A 16566-nucleotide genomic window follows, 5' to 3' on the forward strand; every position below is an offset into this window, starting at 1 on the left:
ACCCTCCTCTCTTCTTTCTTCCTCAACCTCTTTCTGGGGTGGTCTGTCCCCATAAAATGTAGTTCTCTTCTTGATGTTTTCTTTCTGTGTGTCCCTTGTCTTCTTTCTCCCTCATTTCCAACTTTCCTGTGTTCTCCTTTCCAACTTTTTAATTAAGTAAATAACATCTTATAGCTTTTTATGTTTACTTATAGACAACTGCACTGAGTGCTCATTTCCTCAAATGATTCTCAGTGCCATATTCAGCCTTGCACAGGTTCAAGCTTGCTTATCAGCTATGAAAATAGCTGAAGGAAATCTTGACTTTACACTCATGCAGCTTCCCTCACATATAGTTAGATTAGTTTTACTCCATTGTATGATCTTCCAGACAAGAAAACTGCTGTGGATATTTCTGCAAAACAGTTCACTTTTCCATAGTCACTGTAGATCAATGTGTATATTGAACATAGTCAGCCACTGTAGCTAGATAGCACATGCATATAAGTTACTGAGCATATGCCAGATCAGTGCCATTTTATGTAGTCAGTCACTGTGAATGTAAGCTTGAATGGAGATGCATATGTGATTGTGTTGGAAGTGACAAGCCAGTCAGTAAGCATATGAAGTTTGAAGTATATGTTCCATTTACAGCTTCTGATGTGTTTATGTACAATAAATTACTTGAACGCATTGCGTGCTTTAGTGTCTCATTTGAATACACAAGACATGTGACATGGAATCAGAATGGGATTTGAAGTTGAAGCAGCTTAGAAACCATGAGGCACGCAGTTAGAAGTGGAGTAATATACAGAAGCGGACTGACAAACAGGTCAATGGTTATTCAAAGGTACTTCAATTCATTTTAAATGATTTTCAGTCGCCAAACTTGTGGTATAGCATTCGAAGTGTTCAAAATAATTTCTAAAATATTCAAGATGTCCAAAATAGTGATATAAATATTAAAGTGTTTAAAATAATCTCCAAAGTGTTTAGAATATTCAAAAAGGCTATAATGTCCAAATTGTTTTGCACTGTATGGCTTTTTCGCAGTAACTAGGATTTTTGAAGTGTCCGAAGTGTCCAGAGTGCTGGAAATATTTACAGTGTTAAACTGAAGCATTTTTGGAGATATTGTTATGCATTTGAGCATAATTACAAGTACTGGATGTATACTTACATTTAAAAGTAATTTGTTGTTATGTCAGAAGGATTTTGCAGACCTAAATCCCTGGTATTTGATAATAATATTGCAGAAAATTGAAGAATGTTTGAGCAAGAATATGATATTTTCATACAGGCTGCTTTTCCTAATAAAGATACACATACAAAAGCATGTATACTTCTCAATTTATCTGGCTTAGAGGCCATTGAGAGGGAACAGTCATTTGTGTATGCACCTGCTGTGTATGCAGGGGAGGGGGAGTACCACCATATTTTGATACAGGCTGAAAGGTGGGAAGACTCTGAGTGCTTAAAATATAAATTTAGATAAACTTTTAACCCTCAAAGAATATTACAATGGAAAGGCACACATTTTACACAAGAAATCAAAAGCCTGGTGAAGCATACACTGACTTAAGAAATAAAGCTAAAACATGCAGATTTGGTGATCTACAAGATGAGTTGATAAATGACCGTCTTGTATATGATGTTAATAATGATGCAGTGAGAAAGATTTTGCTTTGAGATAGTGAATTAACATTGAGCAAAGCCATTGAGATTTGTCAAATACATGCGATTACAGAAAAGCATTCAAATATGCTGACAAATGATAAAAGCATGTTTGCAGTATCTGTTAGTGTGAATGTTGAGAGTGTGCAACAGAAAGTTAATATGAAAAAGAAATATAAACTGAACAGCAGTGCCACACCCAAACTCATTGTTAACTGTCGCAATTGTGGAGTCATGAACCCAAATGGGAAAAGTGTTTAGCTTTTGGTCAGCAATGGCACAATTGTAAAATGTGGAATCATTTCAAAAGGATTTGCAAGTCTAAAGTGTCACAGATTTATGTTAAAAGAGAGTATCCAAAGAAGCAAGTAGATCAGAGACAGACTGTAGCAAATTCCAAGAGCTGGGAGCAAACTTTCTATGTTGATGGTGTCACTGTGATCGATGAAACAGTTAATACAGTAGACTATCAGTTGCCATCAAAGAGTTAAATATTTTGTACTGTACAAATCAATGGGAAGCCTGTAGAGCTTAAAGTAGACACTGGATCTAAGTGCAATGTTATATCAGCACAAATGTTTGCTAAAGTGAAAGCTGCTGAGGAACTTGATTCAAAAAAGTGTGTAAAGCTAGTTGCTTATGGTGGTGAAGAGATTCAGACTGATGGTGTAGTAGTTTTTTCATGCCATTCTGCTGGAAACAGTTATAACTTGCAGTTTTGAATAGTCAAAAGACATGTAGTCACTGTTAGGCCTCAAAGACAGTCTGAGAATGGGGCTGATCTCATTTAATAAAGAGGTCTACCATATAAGTCTGAATAACAACGATAGTTTTACACAGAATATTTTTAGTGAATATGCTGATATTTTTAATGACAATCTTGGTAAACTTCCAGTCACATATTTCATGAAGCTAAACCATGAAGTAAGTCCAGTTATTAGACCAGCATGGAAGAGTCCATTAGTGATGCAGAATAAAGTAAAAGCAGAACTAGACAAAATGGTTCATTTTGGTGTACTTACTCCAGTAGAAGAACCGAATGAATGGGTATCCTCCATGGTCATAGCTCATAAGAAAAGCTCAGATGATATTTGAATATGTATTGATCCAAGAGACGTAAACAAAGCACTTAAGTGTCCTCATCATCCGATGTGTAGAGTAGAAGAGGTAGCTGCTGTGATGCCAAATTCTACTGTTTCTTTTTTTTCCTCAACATTTTTTATTTTTCAAATACAGTTGAATAAATTCCATAGTATTTGTATACAACATCTTAATAACTATGTACACTATTTATATCAGCCTGACTATAACAGAGCTCAATATATACAATTACTTTATAGGTATAACAATCCAGTTTTCAGAGTGCATATGTTCAGCTATTGTAAAGTATCAATCAATGATAAGACTTTTTTCCATGGATTGTTAATAAATGGCTTAGGATGAATCCTTAATTCTGTAATTTTAATTTCCAATAATGCTGTGGTCTTCAGTAGGCTGTAGAAGTCTTCCAAAGTTAGTATTGTGTTTGTATTCCATTTTCTTGTTATACACTTCCTTGAGATTGCAAGTGTTGTCCATACTAGATACATATTTGACTCAATGAAATGAGGACCTTTGTACACATTTAATAATACTAGAGCTTTAGATAAGTTAAACGAGTCATTAAATAAAGCTTGTAAAAAGTTTTTAATACCATTCCAAAATGGCTTAATTTTAACACAGTCAAAAAAATGTGATTCCAATCTGCACTGTGTATTTGCTCACACCTCCAATATATTCCCTTTGTGGAAGAATTCATTTTAGTAATTCCATCTGGAGTTAAGAATGGTTTGTGCAAGCATTTCCAATTAAAAACTTTCCAGTATTGTGTAAAGGATGTATGTTTTACTGATAATAAAATATTTGATTTAATTTCTTCCGTTAGCTGTAATGAATGTCCTTTAGTTGTATAATTCCAATATGAGGATTTGGGTGCTGTTTTATAATTTATCAATGTCTTGTAAAAATTCAAAATACTTTTTCCCATGTCATAATCATTATATATGACTTCATATAGGTATTTTGTAAGTTTAGGTATTTCTTTAAATGAAGAATTACTAATTATTCTGCATAAATCTTGTGAATACATCAGAATGCTTTGCATAGTTAACGAATCTTGTTGTGGAATTTTGTATGTTGTTTCTATTGTTTGCATATCCAGACCTTTTAGTTCTTTGATATATTGAAACCAAGATACAAATCCTTTCTGTTCCCAGGAATTAATTATTTCTCTGTATATTTTATGTGGCTAGCTCTTTGTAACTATGAATGGTGTTAAAAGATCAAATCAGATTTTTAAATCTATATTTGCATTAATAATTTTCCTAAATGAGTTGATGTAATAATTAATCATACAAGTTTTTGTGGGCTTAGTTATGTTATACTGCATACTACTACATAATATGTGCCATGGCAAATTGTTATTATCTGTTATTTGAAATTTTTTTTTTTATCAAATTAATTTATTGATATTACAGTTAGTAATTCTTTCTAATTTGCAGAATAATTTGGACTTATCCAATCTGAAATTGTTTTAGATATTGATGCTTTTATAGACGTTTCTATATCAGGAAAGTTTAATCCTCCTTGTTTCCATGGTCTGATATGATGCATTAAATCTCTTCTGTTTCTTTCGGGAAACCATAAACATTTTATGAGGCATGTGTTTATTTCTTTGAGTATATTCCTTTCTGGTAGCAGTTGTATTGCCAAAGCTATATATAGAATCTTGGGTAGTAAAACCATTTTTATTAACTGTAGTCTATCTTCAAATGTTAATATTATTTTGTTCCACTTTTCTACAGAGATTTTAATTGTATTGATGATATTATTGTAGTTTTTTTAGACTAATTCATTATTATCCTTGCATAACTCAATTACTAGATATTTTAAGGTAGATTCTTGTTTCCCTATAACGTGATTCCCCTTTGTCTGCAATTCCTTTTTTTATTTAAAAATAAAAATTTTGATTTTGATTTATTGAAATGCAGTCCTGAAGTCCTGTAAAGTGTGTCAATTAAAATATCTAATTCTTCTAATGTCTCTTTTGTAGTGGATAATGTTAATAATATGTCATCAGCAAAGAGCATTACTTTAGAACTGTATTGTTCATAAACATATACCCCTTTGATTTTTGCATTGTTACGTATTGAATCTGCTAATATTTCAATATCCAAAGTAAATAGAACTGGTGACATGGAACATCTTTGTTTAGTACCCTTTGTTATATGTATAGATTCAGAGGTGAAAGGACCTAGCTTAATATATATATATATATATATATATATATTATATATGTATATAATATTATATAATATCTATCTATCTATCTATCTATATATATATATATATATATATATATATATATATATATTCTTTAGTAGATGAACAAAGAAAGGAAGAAATTCAAATAACACCAGAATTTTCAATAAATAGTACCAATTTTGGCAATCAAAGGCTTTTTCTATATCTAAACCAATTATGAGTGTTTCTTTATTTTCTTTATTAACATAATCTATAAGCGAAATTATCCTTTTAATATTGTCATGTGTGTGTCTATGATATATAAATCCAATTTGATCATTATTTATTATTTTGGAAAGTGGTATTTGCATTCTGTTAGTTAATATTGTCATAAATATCTTATAGTCATTATTTAATAATGATATAGGTCTATATGAGGTACAGAGGTTTGGGGATTTGTTTTCCTTTAGGATTGGTGTGATTAAGGAACATCTCCAAGAGGGTGGTATTAAAGCTTGTGACTGGATTTCTATTAGAGATTTATGGAAGAGGGATAGTATCTTTGAAAGAAAAAGTTTATATATTTCCATAATTATGCCATCTATGCCTGGAGCTTTATTATTTTTACTCTCTTTAATTGTATCTGTAATTTCTTTGTAGGATATGGGTGCTTGCAGATCTAGTTTTAATTTTTTTGGTATTTTTTTATATTGGCTTTTGATTGTTATTATCTTTTGATTGTTTTTTTATTCTTGTGGATAAATTATGTAGATATTTGGGAGAAGTGGCCGAGGTATTAATTTTTAGTTTTTCTAAAGCTAAACTAGTTTTATGTGTTAGAATTGTGTTGTATTTATTGTTTAATACTTCTGCTTTCTTTTTCATCTCCAAATGATTTTGATTTTTTTCAGCTTTTACTAACAAAAGTTTGGATTGTAGATCTAATAATTCAGAATCCCATTCTCTGATTTTTTTTTATACCAAGTTAGAGTTTTACCATATATGTAAGCTTTTGAGTCCCATATCATTATTTTATTTATCTCTGTGGTGTAATTAATATCTAAGAAGAACTGTAATTCAGATAATAACCATGGTTTGAACTCTTTAATTTTAGTTATATATGCTGGAATTCTGGAGTTAAAGATTAATAGTTTGTACCCATTTTGAAGTTTTAGTAACAATGAATTGTGGTCTGAAAAGGGACAGGGAGTGATTGAGAAATTAATGATTTTAGAGTGTAAGTCATGGCCAGCAAATATTTTATCTATTCTAGTTTGGGTACCAAATCTGTGATCTTGGTGGGAAAACAACAAATATTTATCTTCTTTAAATTTGAAAGTATCTACAAGATGAATTGATTCTACCCACATACTTAAAGCTTTTGATACAGCAGATGCATTGCAGTGGTCTTTTATTTGTAGTTTCAGAAATATCAAATATACAGTTAAAATCTCAACCTAATATTAAGTTGCCTTTATAATTATTGGAAATGAAATCCAAGTGTTTTTTAACAGTTCCTGATCCAATGCCTGGGAACCAGTATAGATTTGCTAGGGTCCATATTCTGTTATTATATTTAACTATTACTAATGCCATAAAGCCTTCTTTATCTTCATACTTATAAATGATTTCTGGGTTAATCGCATTTGTTTTCCATAAAATTGTTACCCCTTTTGTCTTTGTCTTATAAATGGATTGTGCCAATATCATATATTCCACAGGATTCAATTTGTAATTGTCATTTGTTTTGAAATGAGTTTCTTGAAGGAAGACAATTTGTGCTTTGTTCAGTTTTAAATATTTCAGTAGATTTGATCTCTTGCTAGGATTGTTTAAGCCATTGGTATTTAAAGATAATAAAGTTAAATCCATCTTAGGTTATTTAGACTATGTATTTTTTGTTTTATTGTGACTATTAAACATTTTCCTCTGATAACTATAAAGTATATATTTGAGCTTTTAAAGGAAATTGTCAGTTTTATAATTTGAGTGTTTACCAATAGAGTAATGTTTTGGTCAGGCATACTCACAATGCTTTTGTGAAATAAATTTAAACTAATAAATGTTAACAAAACTAAGGTGCACACTAGTCATGGAATGAAAATCATTCCTAATATGATGGATAAACCTAAGTCCATCAGATTATAAGTCATACCTTGACAATCCAGAACATCTTAGCTCCATAAATTGAATTATCATATGGAGAATATTTGTGATAGGAATAAGCAATATTTATATTATTTTGAATATATATATTACTATTGTAGATTAGACAGAATTCAAATACAATGTAAATGTCTACTTATTGTATAAGCAATTAATATTTACATAAAAAATAAATGACAAGCAATTCAGTCATAGTAAAGTAAGGTGTATCATATGTAAAACGTCAGTAATACATTATAGCACACAGTTATTTAACATATTCACCCTTATTGATGAAGTCATTCAAAACTTATTACTTAATATAAATAGATGGTAATAATATTTATACCTAATGTTTATAATACAATGTATTTTACTATAATCACTTTGTTGCTAACTTACTTAAAGCATCAGGTTTGTTTTATGTGAACATTGATGAAAGTTAGTGCATTTTAATTATCAGTGCATCCCTCTTCCCCCATTTCCTACACATAAGGATTTTCATATCTGTCATTTATTATGAAATGAGTGAAATTATAGGTTAAAAACAACAAATTCAATTATTGTGATTAATGATTACAAGTTCCCTTTCCCTATTCATAAATTGCCATTTTATGGCATATACTGAAATTGTTTAGATTTAAATGGCAATATTCAATTTTGTATAATCAGCAAAGGTTAAACTGAGTGATTATTGCCAGTGTAATACTATTTGTTCAGAATGTGATTGTTATATTCTGTGACATTCCTAGTTCAGGCTTCTATTGTTTCCCTTGAGCAACTTTCTCAGTTTGATGTCATGTATAAAACATTAATTACCTTGGTAACAGCTTAAGTATTATGTATGGTCAAGATGTGTTACAAAACCACAATTCAAGTTAAAGCAATTATGTGACTTGTTATGCACATTTACTTATATGAGAAAATCATCATGCTTCCCCTTGATGTTCAATATAGTGTATGTCATTTATGACAAGTTAAAACAGTAGTGTTATTATACACAAGCCCATGTTATTAAACTGACTGTCTATTGACAATGTAATACTATTTGTTCAGAATATGACTGTTACATTCTGTGACATTTCTAGTTCAGGCTTCTATTGTTTCTCTTGAACAACTTTGTCAGTTTGATGTCATGTCTAAAATGTTAGTTACCTTGGTAACCTAAGTATTATATATGGTCAGATGGGTTAAAAAAAACTACAATTCAAGTTAAAGCAATTACATGACTTGTTATGCATATTTACTTATATAAGAAAATAATCATTTATCACAAGTTAAGACAGTAGTGTTATTATACACAAGCCCATGTTATTAAATCCTAACTTTAATATCTAAATTCAGCAGACTGCTTCATCTTATATGACGATTATATATTTTATGTCTAGATTTACTAAAATCATATATTACATAACTATTGTGTGTGTTTTTTCCCCCTTTGGCTGTTGCTTAGTTATTTGAGAGACCACAAGCTGTAATATTTTATTCTTATTATTAGCTCCTTCCAAGCATGTTTATACAGTCCATAGACTTTAAATTATCAGACCCTTCTAGTTTCTTATTTGTTGTAAGTATATTTCCATCCTTACATACACATATACACATATCAGTACTTCAAGCACAGGCAACAATGCCCATCCAGTTTTGCCAGAATACCATTCACTAGTTCATGTGGTGTGTTTCCAGGCTGTTCTTAAAATATCCAAACCAATATTTGTCCTGTTCCATTTTACCAGCCTGTTCCATGCAGTGGCCACTCTGCCAGTGAACCACTCAACACACTTTCCATTCTCACAGATATTTCCATGAAGGAAATCTGATGACTCTCTAGCACTTCCCGGCAACCCCAAAAACCTCTAGAATCAGCTATCCCCATATGCCCAACACATCCAAGCAACCTCACCTCCCAGACCACTGCAAAGGGTACTGAACAAGACCAAGTGCTCTTAGTCTTCACAATAACCCAGACTTCCAATCTTATGTAAGTCCTTAATGTGTTTGAACCAAAATACATTTTATATATAAAATTACGCTTATTATTATTATTTTTTTTTATCAAGAATCAACTTAATGAGCTAAACGAAGTGTTGGGAGACCATCAATATGTGTGCATGTGATTTAAAACAGCCCTTTTATGTTATATATATATATATTTTAAATCAAAAGCGTCATTGCCGAGAATCATCTTCGACGCTCCTCAGAGCCATTAAGCATTATTGCCACTCTGTTTCTTTTACCATAGCAACCTGGGAGCATCTGTTTCTGTTAGAGTGTCTGTGTGCTGCATACCAGAGGCTCACGATGCAGCTGAAGCAAAGCTTCATTTCATGGCAACTTCAAGCCTAAATTCTCTCCCTTTCAGTGAGGCCGCAGCCAGGAAAAGAACAGAGAGCAAACAGATCAGGAAAAAAAACTCCCAACAAGCTGCCACAACATGAGACAACACACTCCTCCAGTCCTCCCATCTCTCACTCAGCAGATGTACAAACAAACCATTCTTTGCCAAAATATCCCAAATCACAGTTCTATCCACCCCTTCCCCTGGATCCAGGCTAAAAGACCAAATGTCTCTTCCTAATACACAAGCATCAGTAAACCTCAATCACAAGCCACAACCCACAGCTTCCCAGAGACAAAAATGGCAACATATAACAGCTGCCAGACACAGCTGCATCTACATACACCATGTCAGGCTTAATCAAACAGCACTTGTAGCTGCGATACCTGCCATAATTGATATTAACTATATTTAGACAGAATAATGATGACATTTGTACTAAGAGCTTGCTACTATTATTTAACCAGGATGTAAATGACCTTTCTAAATCATACTTTAACTGAAGCAGGCATTAGTCTCCATGACAGCATTTTTTTTCAAAACACTCTACTGTTACTGCTATTATATATGATGTTAATTTGTTACATTTGAATCTGAACTCATGAATGGTACCTTGTTGAATTAGTTAATTAATTACGTAAATTGTTATAAGTAAAATCAATGAAAAATGAACAAGATAAGTATTCATTGAGTTTAAGTAGGGGAATAGAAACATCTATGTTTGTATTATATGTTGCTTTGTTTGGCTTATATATAATTTAAGTAGGAACCCATCTTGACACTACATTTGTTTGTGAAGAATTATTGGACACTTTGAACATTCTGAATAAATCATTACTGTTTCTCAGATGTTTAAGAATTCCTCCTTTTTTTTAAATAAAAACAGATGACAAGTGATGTACCATATCAGTTGATACTTTGAGAGATGTAGCTGTAAGATTTATGTTTTTGGGGACAGCTATCTTGGAAGCAGTTTTTTTGTTTATTCTTTCTAGCATTAGTCCAAGGATTTGTTTCTTTTTTTCTTTTAAGAGTAGGGGCCATCCATTCCATTTAATCTGGGATAGACACTATGTTGTTATTTTTGATGAATATAGTAGCTTCTTCTAAGTCATTAAAGGTTCTCATGTCAGTGGCAAAAAGTATTTTTATCTTGGCTGGAAAGGCCAGCTGTGCTTTAATATTGTTTTTGTTTCAACAGTTTTATTATTGGCCAGACTTTTTTCCTTTGTTCTAGTATTCTGGAAGAATAATCATTGTCAAACTTTACCTTTGATTGTATTTTAAGGGTGATTTTCTCCAAGCAGATTTTAATATTAGTTCCTTGTCCAGAATTGAAAGAAATTTTATAACTATGGATCTAGGTGGAGTATTTGTTGAGTTAGAAGCAGGTTTCCTAAGTGCTCTATGTGCCCTTTCAATTCCAAATGAAAGTCCCTCTTTCAAGTCTAAAAATTCAGGAATCCAGGTTGTTAAGAATGAAATAATGTCTTCTCCTTCAGTGTTTTCAGGCAGACCAAAGATTCTTATGTTGTTTCTCCTTTCTCTGTTTTCTAAGTCATCTATTTTGTTAAGCAGCCATGTATTCTGTTTAAGCAGAATTTTTTTTGGAATCCTTCCTCTTTGAGTCTCCCTTCAATGTCATTTATAGAAGTCTCTGTACTTGTTATTTTTGTATGTTGTTGCTGTAATAGTTCCTCAAGAACTAATAGTTCCTCAAAAAATCAGTCTGTTTTTGACAATTTAATTTTAGGTTTTCTAAGTCATTTTTAAAGCCACCCATCTTGAAAGATAGTTACTGTAAGGTAGATGTCATCAATTGCAGTTCTTTTTTCAAAGTAGCATCTGGATGAGAATTCATTGTGTTGTTCATATTCAGTGACATTTTTGTATATCTCCACCAAAATTGATTTTTATATAGCTTAGTAGTTTATCTATAGATTTCTGATGTTTTAAACTTTAAAATAATAACATTTTCCTATATTATTATACTAGTTTATGGAGCTCTCAAAATTCACTGCTCTCACTTAGCCATCTAGCTCCACCCCCTCTCCTTCCACTGTTTTCTCAGTCTTAGATGCAAAAAGCTCTTTTTGGCAAATTTCACTGGATTGCAAATCATTCCGTACATCATTTGGTAGATACATATTTTTGAGAATGCCATTTTGAATCAATTCTGGTAGTGAAGTCTTTCAATGTGCCATGAAACAACATTTTTTCTGGTTACCCATGTGGTATTATAGCAGACGACATTATTGTTGAAGGCAGTGGTGAAGACGAACATGATAGAAATCTCAGGAAAGTTTTAGACCATGCATGTGAAGTAAATCTAAACTGAATCCTCAGAAATGTAATTTCAAACTGAAGAAGTTACTTATGTGTGACATTTGTTTACCAGTTCTGGCTACAACCAGATCTGTCCAAGCAAGCAGCAATTGTTGAAATGCCAATTCCAGAGAATGTCACATCTTTACAACAGTTTCTATGTATAGTCATCTATTTGGGGTGGGGTCATCCCAGACTTGAGTGAGCATTCCACACCATTGCATGAGCTGACATGCAAAAATGTACACTGGTCCTGGTTGGAACAACACCAAAGAGCTTTTGATGTTCTGAAGAAGAAAACTGCCAGTCCACCCACACTGAGATGTTATGATGTTCACAAACCTGTAACTCTTTCTTGTGATGCTTCAGAGTATGGCCTTGGCACAGCATGTCTTCAAGAAGACATACCAGTAGCCTATGCGTCAATAACTTTAACTCAAACAGAGATGCATTATGTACAGATTGAAGAATTTTTGGCAGTTGTGTTTATATGTTCAAAGTTCAGTGATTATATTTATGGCAGACCTATCCAAATAGAGACTGATCACCAACTACTAGTGAAAATTTTGAAAAAGCCAGTACATACCGCCCCAGCTCAATTACAACACATGATGTTAAAATTGCAAAAGTACAATTTCAATATCGTTTACAAAAAGGGCAAACACTTTTACCTTGCTGATGCTTTGTCATGTGCACCTAAACAAACAAAAGAGCAACATGAAAACGAAACAGCACACTTTGAAGTCATGGAAGTTAGAAATTTTTCGTCATCATACCTTGATGAACTAAGAAATCACACAGCTTCAGACCCAGTTCTCCAGAAACTAAAAAACATTATCAATCAAGAATGGCCAACATGACAATCCAGTTTACTACTTGACATTCAGCAGCATTTTCCATCTAGAGATGAACTTATGATGGAAGATGGAATCATCATGAAATGTCCAAAAGTGGTAATTCCTAAAGCATTGCTGCATTCTGGTCACACAGGTTCTGATTCAACCAAAAGAAGGACAAGAAGCATTTTATTTTGGTCTTCTATTTCTAAAGATATAGAGAAGGAACTCTAGCATGTTCAGTTTGCAACAGCACCAAACCGCATCAACAAAAAGAACCACTTCAGCTACACCAGATTCCTGAATTACCATGGTCGACGGTTGCTAAAGATATTTTAGAATGGAATGGTCAGCTTTACTTAGTGTTAGTAGACTCTTATTCAAATCGATCTGAAATTGACATACTTCCTAATTTGACGTCCAGCACAGTTATTACAAAATTGAAGAGACATTTTTCTGTCCATGGTAATCTGCACAAAGTAAAGTCTGACAATAGTGCACAGTTTACAAGTCAGCAGTTCAAGAAATTTGCTGAATCTTGGGACTTTGTTCATATTTCCAGTAGTCCTGAGTATCCACAATCCAATGGGTTAGCTGACTGTGTGGTTCAGAGTGCAAAGCACTTGTTGGAGAAATCCAAGAGAGATGGTAAAAATGTTTTCCTTAGCCTACTTAATCTCCGTAACATTCCTCCGGACAACTTGCTTGGTTCACCTGCTCAGAGATTGATGTCCAGACAGACTAGAACAACTCTTCCAATCAGTAAACAATAGTTAGTAACAAATGCAAAAAAACAACAGAGTGGTCAAGGCTCAACTTTTGAGAAAACGTTAGTCACAAAAGTTGTAATACGATAAGACCAGTAAATCCCTTAGACCATTACTACAAGTAGAAGTTCTGAGTATGCAAACATCTAAAGGATATGACTGGGTGAGAATCCTGAAGAACATTTGTGAAGAACCAAGATCTTACATTATACAATCTGAAGGAATGGATTTCAAAAGAAAATGAAGACATGTGTTACCTGTCTCCGAACAGTGACACAGCAGATTGCCTGTGCTACCAACTCTAATTTCCAGAGTGACTCATCAACTGTTCTAATTCAAAAGGACTGTGTGCTTTCTTCAAACAACTTTGATGTAATCCCTGATCTTCAGGTTTTGAAAGAATCCTCAGAGATTATTTGTTGAAATATTGATATAATGTCTAGGTCTCAAAAATGTCTTTGTTCTCCTATATTGAACCTAGTCAGCCACTGTAGCTAGATAGCACGTGCATATAAGTTACTGAGCATGTGCGAGATTAGTGCCATTTTGTGTCAGTGTGAATGTAAGCTTGAATGGAGATGCATATGTGAGTCTGTTAAAAGCAACAAGCCAGTCAGTAAGCTTATGAAGTTCGAAGTATATATTTTAGTTACAGCTCCTGATGTGTTTATGTACAATAAACAACTTGAAAGCATTCTGTTCCTCAGTGTGTCATTTGAATACATGAGACATGTCACAGTCAGCACCATTAAATTGATCTGTTAGCTTGCCTGTGTAACACTTTACATGTCATTGCATATGAAAGAAGCTTAATTTTCTGTTGTGCCTTTTCTGTTTTATGATTCAGGATATCCTGATATTCTTTATTTAATGATTTATCTAAATTAATACTTTGTTCTCTTTCTGAAGAAAATAACTTGGCTTGATTAAATCTTCCTTTAATAAGTGTAATCTATGTATCCCAATATTTATATATTTTGTTACACAAAGCTTTTATTTTGTTAGACAAAAAACTTTCAAAGAATCCCATAAATTTGTATCATTTACTTACCTTTGATAACAGTATGGTAGGTGCTGCTGTACCTAATGGCTCTACAGTGGTAAAGTAAAGTTCAGATAAGCACAAAGGTGCATAGTTTGGGTTTTAATGAAAAATAAATATGTATTGAAAACGTTTATTTATTTTTCATCTTGCTAAATCAAATGATTTATATAGCCACCTGTCAGCCACAAGGAGTGGGATAAATGCAAAATATCAGCAGACAATAAAACAATATTTTTTGAGAGGCAGAAAAAAACAAGAGTTCCCAGAAAAAAACTAAACAGGCATGTGGAGAACATGGAAACAGCATGCAAATAGTAAGCAGAGACCAATGTGTTGAGCTGCTAAGATTTTAACCATTGATCCATCATGTTTGACCTTTTGCTGGGGGTGACAATCAAGAAGCTGGAATCCAAAATATCACAAATTATTCTCTAAGACTCCCTGCTGTAAGAAAAAAAAAACTAAACATTTTGTGTTGGTCTATTAACAGAAAGCATAAAGGCAGTGGAACACAGACATGCTGTAATAACTTTTATTGGACTTACATTGATTTTGCAATTACTGGAGCTTTTGATCTGGCACAAGCCCTTCAGAAGGATCCACTTTTGGTTATAAAAAGAAATCTTGAAAAATGCTAGTGTGGAAAAAATGTGACTCAGACCATACCTCAGACAGTCACTGTGTGTATGAGAGAGAGAGAGACTGAAATTGTAGACTGGGGTTACAACATGCTATAAAAATCAAAGTTTGGCATGTTACATTTTAGTTAATGTTCATTCATCTGAGAAGATAACACTCAGAGAGACTGCTCTGACATTTAATGAGAGAATAAATCTTAAAACGAGAAGTGTGTAAGAAGATTAGTTAAATCCGGAGAAGAAAACAATAAGTTTTAATTTGCAAATTGTTAGTTTGTGTAAACAAATATCAAAAGTGCCAAAGTACTGCAAGCAGACAATCCAAAAGGAAAAACCACTTTAATGACAAAACACAGCAGAGCTTTCGGACATAATCCTTCTTCAATACTACAAACTTATAAAATTTCTTTCATCTTATATACAGGCCCAAAGTAGTCATGTGGTTAGCAGCCCAAAAATCACATGACCATAAGTATCACTCAATAAGGCAAAGTTAAAACAACACAGATAGCAATGATTCTATAGTACATAACAAAAATTTAAATAATTTAAAATTCAGTTTTTAAATTCAGGGTTATTGACATTGTTTTCCCCTCCCCAAGAGGTGGTGATATAAATAACTTCTTAGAAATGAAAGAATATGAGTGGATTTTAAGGTTTGCTGGTGACCGTTCTCCTGGCTTGAACAGTATGCTGAGCCTTAAACCAATTTTGGTTAAGCTCAGTAGGTTGAATTTATAATTATGTATATTGTTTCTACAATATGAATTTTATAATATGAATTTTATGTGTAACTTTGATTATTAATCATATTAGCAAGCTGAATTTTAAATTATTTAAATTTTTGTTATGTACTATAGAATCATTGCTATCTGTGTTGTTTTAACTTTGCCTTATTGAGTGATACTTATGGTCATGTGATTTTTGGGCTGCTAACCACATGACTACTTTGGGCCTGTATATAAGATGAAAGAAATTGTATAAGTTTGTAGTATTGAAGAAGGATTATGTCCGAAAGCTCTGCTGTGTTTTGTCATTAAAGTGGTTTTTCCTTTTGGATAGTTTGTGTAAACAAACAGTCTTTTTAGAGAGATATTTTGGTGGATTTGTATTAGTGTAGTACTTCGCAGGGTGTGTAGTAGCAAGTCCTGCCTAAACACCGCCCACTATCCAACAATCGGGGACGTCCTAGTAAAGTTAAGTAATATTCATAACAATGGTGGCATGAATATTCATTGTCTATTCGTAGTTTATCCTTTTCCTGAATGTAGTGTGATCTCAGAGTTGGTATATTTAATAATGGGGGTGGGGGTGGGGGCACAGCCCCCAACATGGATGCACCCCCATGTGTGGAGCTGTACCCGACAATCCCTGCAAATTTAATATACCAACTCTGACATCACACTACAATGAGGAAACGGGTAAAGTACGAATAGACAATGAATATTCATGCCACATCTGCCTGGCTGTTAGTCATGCATGTCTACCAAACAGCGACACACCCCTTTCACATGTCAATCACTGAGACCATGCCTAT

This window comes from Protopterus annectens, chromosome 12.part0, assembly GCF_019279795.1.
Source record: "Protopterus annectens isolate FY-2018-M chromosome 12.part0, PAN1.0, whole genome shotgun sequence".
Lineage (NCBI taxonomy): Eukaryota > Metazoa > Chordata > Ceratodontiformes > Protopteridae > Protopterus > Protopterus annectens.